We start from the raw sequence: 14,342 nt of genomic DNA on the forward strand, positions 1-14,342 counted from the left end.
ATTTGAACAACTTTTTTCAGAATTCGGGGTAAACCAAAAGCTTTTGACTTTTTCTCAAATAGTATGGCTTGTTCAACATGGAGGGAAAAAAACACCCTTTAATGAGATTAGAAAATATTAGTTCTTCGATCCGCAAGCTCGTCTGATTCGAACCCCATTACAAAAAAAAAAAAGTTCAAATTGCATCTCCTATACTATGGGTGTGCAAACTCTGGCCCACTAACCAATATCACCCATGCAAGAATTTTTTGCAAGATCGCAACTAGGCAGAATGGGTCTCAATACCAATTAAACATTTTGAAATTAATTAATCGCTGTTTTTCATAGATATTTGGTCATTAAGAAGCTGAACCGTAATTGAGATTTTTGTCGTCGTCGTAGTCCCCCACACACAACTTTAAAATTTGATAATTTTATAACACAGTGTCCTTTATTTCCACCTAAAACTGCCATCTGGGGCAATTGCTTTCCTGCCTCAAGTTCCTATCCTGCTAAGAAGTAATTTAGCTCTTATGCGGCCCACAGAAGTAATCCTGGACAAAATGTGTCTCACGAGTTGAACCAGAGAGTGCCCCTGTGTTCTAAACATTGCTCTAATTATTATAATATGTGGTGGTTCTTTTTTTTATGTTTGGAATAACGTTTATCAAAATGAGATTAAAAAAAACACATAAGCACTACTTGGAACATCCTATTGCTGCTAAAGAAGTAATTTTACTGTGCTAATATTTTAATACCGTTTTTGATAGATTTCAGGTGGGGGCGGGGGGGGGGGCGTCATTTTTTAAACTTTATTATTATTATTTTAGCTTCAAAATTTTCACATTAGCTATCACTCGTGTTTTGAGTGCAGCCCAACACGGTTTTTCTTGTCCTATTGTGGCCCCAAAAAGTTGACACTTCAATCGGTCAACCATTCAGGGTAAGGGGAGAACTCAGAAAATCGTTTTCCCAAAAATGGCCAATGTCTAATCGAATTTTACGATGGCCAACTGTGTTTGCGAAAGATAAGGGAAAGCGCAAAATACTTTCCAATCTTCTTTAGGATAAAAGTAAAATGGGCAGTCGTACACAAGAGTCTAATCCCTGTTATAACGAACTTCGAGTGTCCGGAGATTCGGTTCGCTATATCTGAACTAGTAATAAGCTAATTATCTGATAAGATAATATAAAGGACAGGATCAAAAATTTCTTCCCTTACATCCGGAGGTTCGCTATAGCGGGAATTTTACCTTCAACATTTCCATAGCCCGACCTGAACGATAATCAAGTTGTTTTTTTAGGACAAGTCCAAAAGCTTTTGGTTTTTCTACCTTGTTCAGTATTATTAGTATCTCAATTACTTGAACTTTCTGTATACAGGGTGGTCTGGAACTCCACCGACAAAAACGTGATCGTACGCGTCACGACAAATACTTTTGCAATAGAACCTTGGGTCGGAACACGATCATTTAGTCGGGAAAGCGAAAACCGCCCAGCAAAAACAGCAACGTATTCAGGGCGGTGGATTGACCTGTTCGCTCCCCGGACCTGAATCCACTGGATTAATTGTTCTGATGTGACCTGAAATCAATACTACGACACACCAGTAGACTCATCGAAAGAACTTGTTTCCGGAATTCTTGCTTCTCACAAGATTAACTCGACAACAGGATTCTGTGAACAGATGCGTCATTTCTTCATTCGCCGCTGTCATTTGCGCTACAGTGCACTTTGAGCAGCTACTGTGAGTTCTGGCAAAGCCTGTTACATTTGTATGTTTTATTTACTCTGATACCCGCGACCTGAAACTCTTTCGGCACTTACTAAGTTTTCCGATTAAATGTTTTTCGACCCAAGGTTCCATTGCAAAGTTATTTGTTTTGGCTTGTACGATCACCCCTTGAAGTTCGACGGTGGAGTTCCGGACCACCCTGCGTTATTAAAAGTGTAATTGTAGTCTTTGGGAACCGAAAAGAAAGACACTACCGTATTATATTTCACAAGCATTCCGTCTATCTCGAAAATTCATTCAGTTTTGTAGTATCATTTCAATCAAGGTCATCTGTGTACATGACATGCATTTTTGTTTCAATAACAGTCGCACCTTCACATATTAACCTATTTGCAGCTGTTAACGGAAAGATAGAATGTTAAGTGTCCCTCATCACAGAGAGCGGAATAATCCGGTTATACGGCAGTCTGCGTAAAAACTTGGTATCATATCCATGCACGGCGATGTCATGACAATACAGTAGCGAATTTAGTAGGGAGGATGCAAATGGGTTAATAAGTGATTTTTTTTTTTCAATGTTTGTGTTTCTTTTTTAAAGGGTTGATTGGAAATTAGATATTTTTCCGAGAATCTTTCAACACGCTTTAATCAAATCAGATATTCCTTTAACCCCCACCAACCTCTAGTCAAAAGTTACCATATTTTTATCGATAAGCACTCCATGTTGTTAGCACGTGATAAAAAGATAATTCCTTTGACACTGTTCGATTTAGGTTGCCGTTACAACCGTCTGGTATTCGTACATTATAAAATGTGGATTAAAAGATTTCTTGATTATATTATTTCTCGGAAACGAGTAATTGGGAGATCAGATTATCCCTTGACAGATAACTCTCTACGAACTGCGCAGACATTTAAATAAGTCGAGTTATTATCGAGCTCTGCACTTACGTTGGTACACATTCATATCTTTTTTTTTTTTTGTTAATCTAGACAGGGGTGGTTCATAAAATAAAACACGAAAATTTTTTTAAGAACCATTTTTTTTAAACAAGTTCATTCCAATTTTTTGACGTTAATTAATTTGAAGGCACTTTCATTACATGAATGAATGAATGAACGCCAGGGGCTCTGCCACCGGACTTATCCCGTTGCTGAGATCTCTTCCAGCCCAGCTTCGTGACAGAGTCTGGAACAAAGTGCGTGCACCTAACAGTCTGAGTGTGTAGCTAGTGTTGTGCTTGATATTTCAGTGCTGCCATCTATACTTCAAATTGTGAGTGAAGTGTAACGATTGAATATTTGTTACGTTGTAGGCCTGTTGCTCTCTGTGGCGAGACTTTTTAACGGGGAGATCGGCTCGCATTCGCGCCTTGAAATTGGAAACCACAGAAAACCTACTTCAGCCGACCACCACTGTGGCGCCGGTGGGGTTCGAACCCGGATCCTCGCGATGCGAGTCCGTCACTATAACCACTCGACCACCACAGCGGCTGCACTTTCATTACAACGAATTTCAGGAAAATCTTTGTCTTTATTAGATCTCTTTAAGAACTCATTATACAGGGTATTTCACAAAGGACTCTCTAACTTCTCTAATGGGCAGGCTTGGAATTCTAAATAAACCGGTTCGTAGGATCAGTTATATCTTTGGCTAATAGATGGCGCCACTGTCCCAATACGATGTGGGGGGGGGGGGTTTAAACAGTGAGTGACATTGTCCTTTGCAAACATGGGACAAATCACATTCAATGATGAATTCGAAATGGTCAAGAGTGGCTCGAGAAAAATCTCTACCCATGCAGGACCCCCCCCCCCCCTGTGCCCAACATAATTGCTTGAAATAAAAAATTCCCACCCTTACAACCTTGGATTTGTTACCCGCCTTGAGTAGATAGAAATAATTTTCCGTAATTGTTATTTATTGGTCAATAAACATTTTTTTTTCACCTCAGATTTGGCGCCTCTTCTAGGTAGGGACGCAACAAGAAACGAAAATTTACTCTGTCGCCCGGGACCAATTTCCATTTCAACACCCCCCTTCAAAATTTTGAACGAAAAAGCAAACTCAGCCCTCATCTTGATCTAACACCCGGAGCAACAGACCCCACCTGTCCTCCCCCAGTTTTGGCCCTGGTCGCCTTGATATATAGTTACGCGAAAAAAAGGGAAGAATGTACTTTCCAGCAATGTCTCTACAGCAGCGGATCCCCAAGGGCTCCGTGTGCAACTCCCAGGGGCTCCGCGGCGACTCGAGGAAAATAAAATGAATCAGTAAATTTGATAGATAAGTAAATAAGAGAGGCCTACAAGGTTTTGCCATAAAAATTATGTACGAAAAAGGGCTCCTCGAGTTAAACAGGGCTCCGCCGTATAAATTATATACTGAAAAGGACTCCGCGAGTCAAAAAAGGTTGAGAAACGCTGCTCTACAGCAATGAATGCCTTTGCTTTAGACCGGTGGTCCACTGGAAGCTACCAGAAGCGGAAACAAATCGCGTGTATGCGCAAGACTCCTATAATGGTCTTGCACATGCACGCGACTTATTTTTTTTTCGCTTCTAGTAGCTTCCAGTGGACGAACGGCCTCACAGGTGAACAGTTCTAGCCAAAGCCGCTTGAAAGGATTACTCTTAATGCAGCTTTGGTTCTAGCTGCCAGAGATGAGTCTGATCTAAAAACAAACAATACTGTAGTGCCACCTATTAGTTAAAATTGTAAGCGGTTTCTCAAACCGGTGTATTTAAAATTCCAGGCGTGCTCATCTCATTAACCTCCCACTATTTATTTCACTACGAAACTATGCCATGTTTTTGGGAGTCCTTTACGAAATACCCCGTATGATCATGCTGTCTTTCTCCCAAAGTTGAATCGACAGACCCCCCCCCCCCCCCAATGAAACCCAAATGAATCAGTAATTTTTCATGCAACCGGAGGTTTTTTAACTTATTTGCAACGCCCAAATTTTTTTTTTTACTGACACTGGAATTTGAGACAAGGCCGGGCAAAACTCGTGGACTAAGGGTCCCTGACGATTAGGGTCAAAGATATTTAATTAAGGGAGCCCTAAGCAAATGTCTGACTTGCCCATATAGAAACCATTTCTAGGGTAGGAAAGAGGATTGTTGTGAAAAATTCCTTTTTTTTATGCGCATTTCCAATCTTCCGCATTTTACTTTATCTGATGTCAATATGTTTGTATGTTGAGTAAAAAAAAAATAGCTGCCATCCATTTATCGTGTGATGAAAACTCAATCTCTGCCACACCTTCGTAAATATATAAAAAATGAATGTGAATATATATATATATAATTGTATAAACACATGAGAAAAAAAGAATTGACGAGAGTAGAAAAATATAACATATGCAAAGTTATTTTTGTGAACTGTTACCTCCACATTCATAGGAATTGATTCGATGAATTGCATTAGACACGGAAAATTGCTTGTCGTCTCTTTTTATCTTGGGGAAAACAAAAAAAATCTAGTCTAGTGTATGTCCTATTGTGATGAAAAAAAAATCTCTTTATCTTTTTTTTTAATAAAAAAAATTTATTTGCCTGTGATAAATCTCATTATTTAGTGTTAAAAATGCCATTAAAATGGAAGAGCTCATATATTGATATTGAAAATATCAAATTTTTGTTTTCAGTTCTTGAATACTCTAATGCAGGGGTTGTCACAATGAGCGCGTGTGCGCGCGCCGCTAACCTTTGTCAGAGTCGCCGCGGAGTGGTGGACCGACACAGGTTTTTTGAGAAGAGATTCTTTGTTAAACTGTTCTGGGGAGCCGTGGAGAAATGTTGATTAGGGTAAGGGGACGACGCCGGGTGTAAAAAGTTTGAGAACCGTGTGTGTGTGTGTGCGTGCGCTCTCTCTAATGCATTGGAAAAAAAGGAGTCAAACATTAGAACCATCTAAATCAGGGTTGGCAGCAAAATCTGCTCGATAATTTCCCTGACCAAAAGCGCGTACACTCTGTTACACGCAAATATAATTCGAAACCGTCCAAGATCACTCTAAATTATATCATTTCTCGATAATATACCATTGAAAAGCGCATTACAGACAGAATGTTAATATTTTGCCGCAACCACCACCCCTTCCAAAATCAAACTACAGTCGGCCCCCCGTATTCGCGGGCGTTACGTTCCGGGGGTGACCGCGAATACGGGAAATCCGCGAATAACCGAAACCATAGTTTTCTTTTTGTATATCTCGTTTATTGAACATCGTGGGAAAGAGCAGGGTGACGCAGAGGATAGAACGAAATGTAAAAGAGGGTGCAGCGATGTTTTCTGAAAGAACATTGTGATTTCTGTTTGTCGTGTCTTCTTCATATCATCAAGTATGTTGTAATATGATGACAAGGCTTCCTCTACCAATTTTTCTAAATGTGAAGAGCGCACCATATGGGGATCTATGCCATGAAAACAATCCATTGCTGATTTGAACGTGCGAAGCCTTTCCGCTATGTTACTCATGGTGAACCTGTGTCTTCTACTTCTTTATCTTGATCTTCATCTGGTACCGCTTGTTTCAGGAGCAGTCAACCTGCATTAATTCCTCCTCTGTCAACACCTCTGAATTGCTATTAATTCAGCAGTTCGACTTCCTCTATATCCATATCATTGAACCCTTCTCCACCCACCTGTTTCGCTAACGTGACAATGTCTTTTATAGTCTCTTCAGTTGGCTCTGTAGAAGTGGTTGTATCCTTTAGTGCACATTGTGGCAAAAGGTTAATCCAACCCAAGAGGACTGTTTCTCTCTTGGGGGCTGCCACGGCTCTGGTGATGACAGTAATGTCATTAACGAGCCATTCTAAATATGCAAAATTTTGTAAACAAAACACATGAATGACGATTTCTGAGTGTTGAAAAAAAAATTCCAATAAAGGAAAAAAAAAAACCGCGAATACGGGGGCCCGACTGTATATATGATCTTGCACACGATGCCAGTTTTCTTTGAAATCTCACACAGAGATAATAGAATTCAAATCATTGCTTCAACATATAATGTAGAGCAGCAATTCTCAACCTTTTTTGACTCGCGGAGCCCTTTCTGGTACATAATTTCTGTGGAGGAGCCCCGTATAGGCCTATTTTTCATTCATTCATCAAAGTTACTCTGATTTAATATTATTATTCAAAAATACTTATAATTATTTTTCCGAATTTGCTTTTTTTTTGTATTTTTCTCGAGCACCGGTTGAGAACCGCTGATGTAGAGGAAAGAACTGTTTTTTCAGAAGAGATAGAAAAGAAGTTAGAGCTGGTATTGGCTTTTTGTTTTCAACAATGGAAAAGAGGGTCTCTTCTCTTTAGAACTGAACTTCATTTACAATAGACTCTCAGTAACTCGACACCCCAAAAGTATCGAAACATGCCGACTTGAGCAGATGTCGAGTCGGCGGGGTTTCACTCTAAATTCTTGTCCGATCGTATTTTTGTACGTAATTATGAATCTAACAATTGTATTAAATAAAATTCTAATTCTCATCAATTTTAATTCGGGGTTGTTTCAAAATAGAATCAAAACGTATAAAAAAAATTTACCTCATGAAAAATAATCAAGTATATTTGCTTGTTTTTCTTTCCGAAGAGAAAACAAAAATTCTTCTATATACACTATTCAGTTTATCCCGCGATTATTCAGCTTTTTCCTGACTGCGTAGGAAGCAGCGTATCACATCTAGAGCTTTTAATGCATCATAAAGAGACGGTGCAGATACTTCTTCGTCTGAACTTTCTGATTCTATTTCTTCGAAACATGAAGCACTTGTTTTGGTGGATTGATTCTAGAATATCGTCGTCTGCTAAAAGTCTTGAAGTTACTAGATCAGAGTCAATACTCACGAATTCATCTTCGATACAATCACTCCCATAGTGCTATTTATGCTTTCTCCCCACTTAATCTGTGAGGAATCTTAGGAGAAATAATCGTTTTCCAAAGGCTCAGAATAAAAACCAGCATGACGGAAGCAGTTCCGAATCGTGGCACTCGTGCCTGAGTTCCATGCAGAATCAATCATTTCAACTGCATCTAAAACGGAAATTTTTTACGTCCATTCTAACATACACAAATTTTTTGTCTGCAATTTTCTGTAAAAAGTTTTCATACTTAGGTTAATTCCTAATTTCCTTGATTGAGACTTTTTGCGAAATATTTTGCTTTCTCTTGAATTATTGGTCCTGATAATGGGATTGAGTGAGATCGAGGGATTTGAACCACAAAAGAGTCGCTTCCTCTACATCGCTGAATTCCGATTTCTTATGCATTTTCCTTGGTTCATAAGAAGATTCAAGTGCCGAAAAAAAATTTCCCTCATTTTTAGCAAATGTTGTCGGTGCAACTCCATATTCTTCGGCGAGTTTTTTCACTCTGAGTTTCTCCCGAAAATTTCGATTTTTGATTTCAAAGTTAAAGTATGAGGTTCGCGTGGAGCCATTGCATTTACGGCCGTCGATACTCACAATGACAACCAAATGACATATTCAGCGCTTAGGCAGAGATAGACTTGGAAGTCTGGGGTGTGGGGAGGGGCACGATGATGATGATGTATGTACTTAAGATCAGTTAAATAAGATTTTTATCCCTAATTGGATGTAGAAATTGTCAACATCCAATAGGGATTACGCCACACTTTAGGGATCATCCACACGCTTCAAACATTCATTCTTCACACGCCCCCCCCCCCCCACAGTGCATAAAAGGGACCCATCATATAGAACAAAGAAACAAAGGATTATCGAATTACCCACGGACAACGTCAAAAAAATTTTGGAATGGATAACACACGGGCAATTGTAACGGAAATGGACTGTGTGGAATCGCCCCAAATTCCCCATGTGCGGAAATGCACCGTGCTTAACTGTCGATGCACAGTAAAAAGCAATCGTGGTAAAGGGACAAAAATTATAGTCGACTTAAGCGGAGTTTAGCCAAACACGTGTCGAGTTAGAGAGTTTCTCTTCATTAAATTAGTATTGGGGTCAACCAAGGGAATAATAGATGTCGAGTTATCCAAATTCCACTGTATTTACTCAGAGGGCAAATTCAGTGACCTTGGCCAACATTGTTTACCAATATGTAAAATTACCCTTCAACTGATAAGACATTTAGGGGATCTGCTGGAGGAGAAAAAGCTGATAAATAATTTTTTTTTCTCTCCCAGGAGGTCTGGAAAATAATCTTCTACGGGAGGAGGGGGGGGGGGGGAGTGAAGATAAACCACTTGAATGTAGATTTATCCTCTCCGATTTTTTCTCCTTCAGATTTTCCTTGACTTTTCGCAAGAATTTAAAATTTCCCCCAGACTTTTTAAGAAATATTTCACATTTTCCATGACTTTCCCTGACTGTTTTCTGATTCCCTTACTTTCCAGGTCGCAGGGAACCCTGTAAGCGATATGCAAATGCGTGCTCTCAGCAGCAAACATACCATGAATAGATTAAGAGTGAAGGTTATAAATCGTATGAGCCGTGTAATTTCCAAAACCATATACAGCGATCCATTTTTTTTTTTTTTTTTTTGATTTTCACAGATTATGACATTTATTTTTTTATATAGTTTTCCTATAGACAACTATAGTTTTCCTTATACCTATATATATAACCTATAGTTTTCCTTTTCAACATTAAAAAAAAGTCGCCATTCATTTTGCGGTGCGAAAGTAGCGGTTGGTTGCAAAATCAGATAAGTGTAAGGAAATCAGTTTCAAAAGCAGATGGATCAAGGTGCGCTTAGGCATGGATAGATGTCCCGTAGCTTGGTTGCAAATCTAGATAGAGATCTAAAAAAAAATTTCTTTTTTCTCTCTCAAAGTAATTATTCAAACAATTCTATTTAACAAGTCTATTTAATGCCAATTTGTAAAAAAAAAAAACAAGAATAAATACAATTCTTCCATAAATAATGCAATAAATTAGTTTTTTGTTTGTCCTGAAAAATTTGTCAAAAGTGATCTATCTGGTTTTGAAATTAGACAGCTCAACCCATGGCTGGAGCAGGGGTGGGAAGTGACAAAGTCCATTTCGGAGCAGTTTTGGAGCAGCAAATTCGGGATTCGGAGCAGTTGTGGAGCAGAAAAATATAGGATTCGGAGCAGATATTTATAAATTGGAGAAGAGCGAAATTAACTTACAATAATATTTTCGTAGTATGCTCTAGAATCAACGGTTCGCCAATAATTTACGGCCAAGGAACTTAAGCCATCACCCTGTAGGCTCGGACAACTCAGGCGGCATCAAGTATGTGGATGTGGATTAAATTGTTTTTGTTTTTTTTTTACATTGCTGACGTATCTAAACATAAGCCTAGATTTCCCCCGTCACAGCATCTTATTATGAGAAAATTTTAGTTTAGTTTCGATTTGTTATACACGATTGACGTGTTCACGAAAATAACCACGGCACAATACATGGCCGTCTTAAGAGCATCATGGGCCCCCGGGCCAAGTGGTTTTTCTGAGGCCCTACCTTGTAAACTCCAGAATATTTCACCAGATCTCATTTTTGTGAGGTCCATAGGCGGAGATAGACTTTAAAGTCTTGGGGGGGGGGGGCGGCACGATGATGTCAATTCATATATACGCAAATACATTAGATCAGTCGGATTTATCTTTGAAGCTGGGGAGGGGGCATTGCCCCCCCCTGTAACTCCGTCCATGGTGAGGCTCCTCCTCTCCTGAAACCCCCGGGCCGTGCCCGGGTTGGCCCATGCGTTAACAAGGCACTGGCACAATGTGTGTGTGTTCGACGCTGCCTACTATTTTTTCTTGTGAAGGGAGACCTTCTTGGCATATAAATTCTTGGGAAAATTGGATATCTTGGCGATAGAATTCATTCGTTGCAACCTTATATTTTATGACAGTCGTGCCTCAGCAACACCCCCACCCCACATATTTAGATATACAATGTTCGCACCAGCCCTTTACACTAGGAACACCAGTCCTCACTAAGCATTTTGTAAGCCATACATGTTCAACCATTGCCCGGGGGCTGAATGTAGCCCTCGAAGATGTTGCCCATGACCTCAAACTTAATGTTTTAAAAATAAACTAAGCTGATAACTAGACTACAGTTCACTTAAGTGACCGGTGGCACATTTGCAGGTCATCTAATTGACCTGGAGTACTACTACTACTACTAAATCACACATGCACCTCGTGACATTCCTCTGCGGTACTTCTAATGAATTGGCATATGCTGGAATGTGCGTGTACATGTTGTGCACCTAACGTGAAGTTTGTTTCTGTTCTTGTTGTGTATAATGCTGCCATCAGTTTTTCTAACTATGAGTGAAGTGTAATGATTGAATAACTGTATTGTTGTTGGTCAGTTGATCTTTGTGGCGAGACGTTTTAACGGGGAGATCGGACCCCATTTGCGCCTCGAAGTTTGGAACCACAGAAAACGAATTTCAAAGACATGGGGCACTATTCTAGATCACTCAAGTGGCCGGTGACACATTTACATTTAATCTAATTGGCCTGGGGCACTTTTCCAGATCACTTAAGTGGCTCTCGCAGCACATTTTTACCTCACTTAAGTGATGCACCATATTACCTGGAGCACTACTACTAAACAGATCACTTGAGTGGCGCGCGGCACAATATTTTCTCACTTAATTGACCCACGGTACATTTCCAGATCATTTAACTGACTCGCGGCACATTCGCAGACCACTTAGGTGACCTGCGACACATTTATGGATCATTTTTGTGGCCCGCTGCATGTTTTTAAAACCAATGAAGTGGCCCACACACTTCAAAAAGGTTGAGCAGTGAGCACCCTTGTTGTAAGTTCTGTATTAGACCGTCCGGCTCTGATGCGTTTCACGCCCGGTCATGCCACGTGTATAATAACTGCTACATGCCTATTTTGTTTTGTACACCACTGTATTATGGAGTGTTCCAAGGGGAAAAACATACGATTCACTTTCAGTATACAGTGAAGCTCGTCTATAACGATAGTGTAGGGACATAGAAAAATATTGTTATAGAACAAGTTATATCGTTGTAGACAGTAGAGCATTTGCGATATTTCCTATTGAATAGGAATTCCGCCGGAACTAAAGAAAACGTCGTTATAGACAGTATCGTTATACACAGTTTTTTTTTACTGTAATTTGCATTTGGTCGTTTATGACAACATGCTCCAAAAAAAAAAAAAAGTTTATCAGAATGTTTTTATTCGTAAGAAAAACATTTTTAACTTTTCCCTGTTTGAAAAATGCATTTATGATTAGATCACTATCGCCGTTAATATACACACAGACACTAATGATAGCGAAGTCCACGGTGCTCTGAAAGAGTTCAATATTGTGTTGATTGATACGCACACACTCTAAAAAGATTACTTCTTGAAATGTTAAGAGGGCGAAAAAATACACCGTAATATATTAAAGTAAACACCGAGGCATCAAAACACGGTCACAATCACAACGGGCAGCTATTCGACAGGAAATATCTCGAAGCGCGAAGAGATGGCGAAACCGTGCTTAATTTACGTAGTTTCTCTGATGCTCCTGGCATGGGCATGTAGCGGACATTGCGACCGGGATCGGAAGCATCACCACCATCACCGCCATCGGTGTCCGCCTCCTCCGCCTTGCATATGCGGTAATTCCACGGCGACTCCGGACACCAACAGTACCGAACCCCCGGTAACTCCGGCATTCACCGACGAGGACAGCAGCGAGGAAAGTCACGAGAACGGGAACGACATAGCGCAGGCCGGGCCTCATAATCACGACCATGGCGGACACGAGCGTGGCGGTCACGACCACGGCGGACACGAGCATGGAGGAAACGGACACGACCATAGCGGAGATGGTCAAGACCACGGACCTGGGGGAGATGGTGACGATCGCGGTCAAGACGGACACGATCACGGCCCAGGCGGACACGATCACGGCCCAGGCGGACACGATCACGGCCCAGGCGGACACGATCACGGAGGACACGGTCCAGGCGGGCACGATCACGGAGGACACGGTCCAGGCGGACACGAACGGGGGCACCACAGACACCACCACCGCCGCAGGCCTTGCCCAACGCCCGAACCGTGTGTGTGCTCAACTACTCCGAACACTATCGTCACCTCGGCCTAAAAGTGCAGTGAGGATGATGAAGACGGTCGTGTGAGACAGTAAAAAGTTACTGTATTTCCTTTCTTTTTAATGAAAATGTCTCATCATTTTTTTTAGATTAAGACACCAATCGCCATTTTCTAATTGTGTCGAGAGAATGTCGTTTGTTTAACTTTACAAGAGGAAAACAAAACGCGAGTTTTTACTTCTCATAAAGTGTTACATGTGATTATTTCAGGTATATTTCTACCATTAAGAATGTTTAAAAAAGCGAGGATCAAAATCCTGATGAAACATGAATAAATGAAATCTTTAACTACAAAAATTATGCAGGGCTAATAATTTCTGTATTTCGTCTTTTTTTTATACGAACGAAAGCTCTTTTAAAACAGAAATTCTTTCACTTGGAATCGTAGCTGCAAATAATTTGCATAATTTTACATATCATTATTGAACTCACATATTGTTGCCATATTCAATTTTCTAGATTTTTAAATGGAGTTAAGATCTTTATTTCAGCGCTAAATGGTGATTTTTTTCGTTTGATGAATGTTATCCGACAAAGCAAATTAGGCTGAATTTACCAACTAATTAGGTTAGCAATATTTTCTCGAGAAAAAGGCAAGAAATAAGGATTCTAAATACAGTGAAACCTCGATAAAACGATACTCTGCGGACCGGGCAAAAATATCGTTGCAGAGAAGTTGTTATATCAAGACAGAGCCGCACTTAGGCAACACCTTCCTAAAAAAGAAGAGTCTTCTTTAGTGGGTGTTGCGTTAGGGGTGTACGAAAGGCGCTGTTGTACCGGAATCAACGTTTATGGGTAACAATAATTTATTTTATAAAATCTGAATTCTCTCTCCATTTTCATGTAGAAAGAAATATATTTCTGGAATTATTTCTTTCATTATTATTTCACTTATTTCCTTCAAATTCTGAATTTCTACCACATCTGGTATTATATATTGTTAAAATTGTGAATTTTCATGAGTGCTGGAATTTTTTATTTCATTTAATCTGAATTTTCATGGGTGCTAGAATTATTTCGTTCATGTATTTTGAATTTTCATGGGTGCTTTAATTATTGCTTTCATTTAATCTGAATTTTCATTAGTGCTGGAATTATTGCTTTCATGTATTCTGTATTTTCATGAGTGCTGGAATTATTTCGTTCATTTATTCTGAATTTTCATGAGTGCTGGAATTATTGCTTTCATGTATTCTGAATTTTCATGAGTGCTGGAATTATTGCTTTCATGTATTCTGTATTTTCATGAGTGCTGGAATTATTTCGTTCATTTATTCTGAATTTTCATGAGTGCTGGAATTATTGCTTTCATGTATTCTGAATTTTCATGAGTGCTGGAATTATTGCTTTCATGTATTCTGAATTTTCATGAGTGCTGGAATTATTTCGTTAATTTATTCTGAATTTTCATGAGTGCTGGAATTATTGCTTTCATGTATTCTGAATTTTCATTAGTGCTGGTATTATGTATTTCATTTAATCTGAATTTTTATGATTTTCATT

Source organism: Pholcus phalangioides, unplaced genomic scaffold, assembly GCF_987345545.1.
Source record: "Pholcus phalangioides strain wild (caught in Gottingen) unplaced genomic scaffold, Ppha-v1.0 ptg000004l_1, whole genome shotgun sequence".
In the NCBI taxonomy this organism is placed as follows: Eukaryota; Metazoa; Arthropoda; class Arachnida; order Araneae; family Pholcidae; genus Pholcus; species Pholcus phalangioides.